We start from the raw sequence: 5,178 nt of genomic DNA, 5'->3' as shown, positions 1-5,178 counted from the left end.
CTAGAAGAAATGGATAATTTCCTGGACATTTACACCCTCCCAAGACTAAATCAGGGAGAATTTGAATCGCTGACCAATAGCAGGCTCTGAAACTGAGGCAATAATTAGTAGCTTACAAACCAAAAAAACTCCGGGACCAGATGGATTCACAGCCAAATTCTACCAGAGGTACAAGGAGGAGCTGATACAATTCCTTCTGAGACTATTGCAATCAACAGAAAAAGAGGGAATCCTCCCTAAATCATTTTACAAGGCCAACGTCATCCTGATACAAAGCCTGGCAGAAATACAACAAAAAAAGGAAATTTTAGACCAATATCCCTGATGAATATCGATGCAAAATTCCTCAATTAAATACTGGCAAACCGGATCCAGCAGCACATCAAAAAGCTTATCCACCATGATCAAGTGGGCCCTGGAATGCAAAGCTGGTTCAACATACGCAAATAAATAAATGTAATCCAGCATGTAAACGGAACCAAGGACAAAAACCACATGATTATCTCAATAGATGCAGAAAAGGCCTTTGACAAAATTCAACAGCCCTTCATGCTAAAAACTCACAATAAATTCGGTATTGATGGAACGTATGTCAAAATAGTAAGAGCTGTTTATAACAAACCCACAGCCAATATCATACTGTATGAGCAAAACCTGGAAACATTCCCCTTGAAAAGTGGTACAAGACGGGGATACCCTCTCTCACCATTCCTATTCGACATAGTGTTGGAAGTTCTGGCTAGAGCAATCATGCAAGAGAAAGAAATAAAGGGTATTCAGGTAGGAAAAGAAGATGTCAAATTGTCCCTGTTTGCAGATAACATGATTGAAGTTTTAGAAAACCCCATTGTCTCAGCCCAAAATCTCCTTAAGCTGATAAGCAACTTCAGCAAATTCTCAGGATACAAAAATCAATGTGCAAAAATCACAAGCATTCTTATACACCAGTAACAGACGAAGAGAGAGCCAAATCAGGGATGAACTCCCATTCACAATAGTTTCAAAGAGAATAAAATACCTAGGAATCGAACTTACAAGGGATGTAAAGGATGTCTTCAAGGAGAACTACTAACCACTGCTCAGTGAAATAAAAGAGGAAACAAACAAATGGAAAAACATATCATGCTCATGGATAGGAAGAATCAATATTGTGAAAATGGCCATCAGCCCAAGGTAATATATAGATTCAATGCCATCCCCATTAAGCTACTAATGACTTTCTTCACAGAATTGGAAAAAAACTGCTTTAAAGTTCATATAGAACCAAAAAATAGTCCGCATTGCCAAGACAATCCTAAGCCAAAAGAACAAAGCTGGAGGCATCATGCTACCTGACTTCAAACTATATTACAAGGCTTCAGTAACCAAAACAGCATGGTACTGGTAGCAAAACAGAGATGTAGACCAATGGAACAGAACAGAGGCCACACATCTACAACCATCTGATCTTTGACAAATCTGACAAAAACAAGAAATGGGGAAAGGATTCCCTATTTATTAAATGGTGCTGGGAAAACTGGCTAGCCATATGTAGAAAGCTGAAACAGGATCCTTTCCTTACTCCTTACACAAAAATTAATTCAAGATGGATTAAAGACTTAAGTGTTAGACCTAAAACCATAAAAATCTAGAAGAAATTCTAGGCAATATCATTCAGGACATAGGCATGGACAAGAACTTCATGACTGAAACACCAAAATCAATGGCAACAAAAGCCAACATAGACAAGTGGGGTCTAATTAAACTAAAGAGCTTCTGCATGGCAAAATAAACTACCATCAGAGTGAACAGACAACCTACAGAATGGGAGAAAATTGTTGCAATTTACCCATCTGACAAAGGGCTAATATCCAGAATCTACAAAGAACGTAAATAAATTTACAAGAAAAAAGCCAACAACAACATCAAACAGTGGGAAAAGGATACGAACAGACACTTCTCAAAAGAAGACATTTATGGAGCTAGCCGACATCTGAAAATAATGCTTATCATCACTGGTCGTCAAAGAAATGCAAATAAGAAACCATAATGAGATACCATCTCACGCCAGCTAGAATGGTGATCATTAAAAAGTCAGGAAACAACAAATGCTGGAGAGGATGTTGAGAAATTGGAATGCTTTTACACTGTTGGCATGAGTATAAATTATTTCTGCAGTGTGACAATTGCTCAAGGATCTAGAACTAGAAATAGCATTTGACCCAGCGATCCCGTTACTGGGTGCATAACTGAAGGATTATAAATCATGTTACTATAAACACACATGTACACGTATATTTATTGTGACACTATTCATAATAGCAAAGACTTGGAACCAACCCAAATGTCCATCAACTATAGACTGGATTAAGAAAATGTGGTGTATATATACCATGGAATACTTTGCAGCCATAAAGAAAGATGAATTCATGTCCTTTGAAGGGACATGGATGAAGCTGGAAACCATCATTCTCAGCAAACTATCACAAGGACAGAATACCAAACACTGCATGTTCTCCCTCATAGGTAGGAATTGAACAATGAGAACACTTGGACACAGTGCAGGGAACATCACACACCGGGGCCTATCTGGGGGTGGAGGGCTGGGAGAGGGATAGCCTTAGGAGAAATGCCTAATGTAAATGATGAGTTGATGGGTGTAGTAAACCAACATGGCACATGTATACCTATGTAACAAACCTGCATGTTGTGCACATGTACCCTACAACTTAAAGTGTAATTTTTAAAAAAGAAAAAAAAATAGTGACATTTCAGTAAATAACTGTGTGAGGAACAACATGCACCATACGTTTAAGGTTGGCATCATCAGTGATAAGTCATATTCACATCATGAATCCCAGTTATAATGTCATGAACAGCATCCTTCACCTCTATAATATTATTTATCTAAATTCGTAACCCTAGTGTAATCACAAGAAAACTTCACTTCAGATAGCCTCAAATTGAAGAGCATTCTACAGGATATCCTATCAAATCTCTTCCAAAGGATCAAGGTCATGAAAAGCAAAACTGAGAAACTAACATAGATGGTAGAGACCAAAGTGGTATCTAAAAGTGTCACAGTAACTTAGATTGGGTCCTAAAATTTAAAAAAGGATATTAATAGATAACTGGAAAAATCTGAAAAAGTTTGTAGTTAAGCTAATAGTATTTTAACCAAAGTTAATTTCTTAGTTTTGACCAAGGGATTCTTGCTGTGAAAGATGCCAATAGTAAGGCTGAGTGAAATCATTACTATTTTTGCAACTTTTCTGTAGACTCAAATAAATCCAAAATAAGTTTTTAGATTTCTTGTTTGTTTGTTTGTTTTTTGTTTTTTTAATAAAACTATGTATCTCTGATGGTGACAAATGCTATTGGGTTAGAAATGGAAAGAGTGTTTGGTAATGTTTCATCACTAAAGCCCTCAGTGAGAAGGCTTAAAGAAAATAAATAAAAACTCAAATAAAGAGACTTAAAGAAAAGAAAGAACAGTTCATTAAGGTATCTAAATACAGATATCTGTCATTTAGACACATGGAACAGCCACTGTAAAAGAGAAGAAAGAGGGTATTCTTGTGTTTTATTCATTATAAGCTGCTCATTGCTGGTAACTATTTATTTAAAGAAAGTGATCTTTTGTTCACACCGTGCTTTAAGTTCTGTCTTTACTGAAATAAAAAATAGATATCAAATATTTTATTTATTTACTTACATTTTTATTTAAGGGTTGAGGCTGAACTGGTTTCCTCTTAAGAACATTTTGACATTTGAATTTTAAAATAATAATAAAATCCTTTGGGCCAATCTAAAATAATCTTTTTAAACCCAGTCTAAAATTGTCCCTGACCTTAAATGTGCATATGCTTTTAAATATTGTAAGATAAAGAGGCATTTATCTTTAAAATAATGTATCTGGTACTAATGAAACAATAAACTATCTGGCATCAACATGTATTAAAAGTGCTTATAAACTGAATTCTGACCATTGCAAAGCTTTACATATTTTTTCAGTGCCTTCAGATATCTGAATCTCAGTGTAGACTAGGAATAGTGGCTAGTGAATACAAACCCATGTGTAATTGATATTGGCTAGCATCTCATTCAACCAAATCGACTCTCCAATAATTGAAGATTTATTCATTATTCAAGAGGCTATTTTTTTCTCTGGATATTAATTGGTTATCAATTGTTTGATAAAATCATTCTGTTTATAATCTTGCCTTTATATTCAGCAATGCCAACTTTGTAGGCAGATACTGTGCTGGATCAAAAGCTATGAAATCTCCTAAATCAAAAATTTCTACTCTTCACTATAAACCCTTACTTCATTATAATTCTACATAATAATCATAATTGTGAAATAATTCTATTCACTCCAACATTATACATTTTCAACAGATGGAACTAAAGAAACTGGATAATCACATGCCAAGGAATGAAGTTGGACCACCCACCTCACTCCATATACATAAATTAACTCAAAATAGACCAATAATCTAAATATAAGATGTAAATCTATAAAACTACTTAGAAGAAAGCATAAAGGTAAATCACCATCATCTCAGATTTGGAAATTGATTTTTATTTGACAACAAAAGCACAAGCAATAATAATAAAAAAGATAAATTGTACTTCAAAATTGTGTATCAAAAACATTACAAAGACATTATAAAGACAACATAAAGAATAGAAAAACATTTGCAAGTTATACCTGATAATGATTTACTATTCAGAATATATGAAGAACTCATAACTCAACAACAAAAAGGCAAAACAACCCAATAAAAATGGATAAAGGCTTGAATAGACATTTCTTCAAAGAATATATTCAAGTCCAATATGACCGGTAAAGATGTTCAACACAATTGGTTGTTGAAGAAATGCAAATCAAAACTCTAATAGGATACCATTTTAGACCCACTAATGTGGTTATAGTAAAAGAAAGAAACAAAATAACAAGTCTTGGTGAGGATGTGTAGAAATAGTAACCAATATAAATTACTGATGGGAATGTAAAACGGTAGAGTCACTGTGGAAAATGATGTTTTATCAAATACTTAAAAATATATTGATTTTGTGACCCAGCAATTCCACATTTAGGTATATCATATATCTAAAAGAAAAGTAAACAGAATCAACAAATTGTGTATTTCCATACAATATAATATTGTAGCCATAAAATCTAGCCATAATATC

Source organism: Colobus angolensis, unplaced genomic scaffold (assembly GCF_000951035.1).
Source record: "Colobus angolensis palliatus isolate OR3802 unplaced genomic scaffold, Cang.pa_1.0 Scaffold553, whole genome shotgun sequence".
In the NCBI taxonomy this organism is placed as follows: domain Eukaryota; kingdom Metazoa; phylum Chordata; class Mammalia; order Primates; family Cercopithecidae; genus Colobus; species Colobus angolensis.
Note: the sequence above shows the minus strand (reverse complement) of the source record.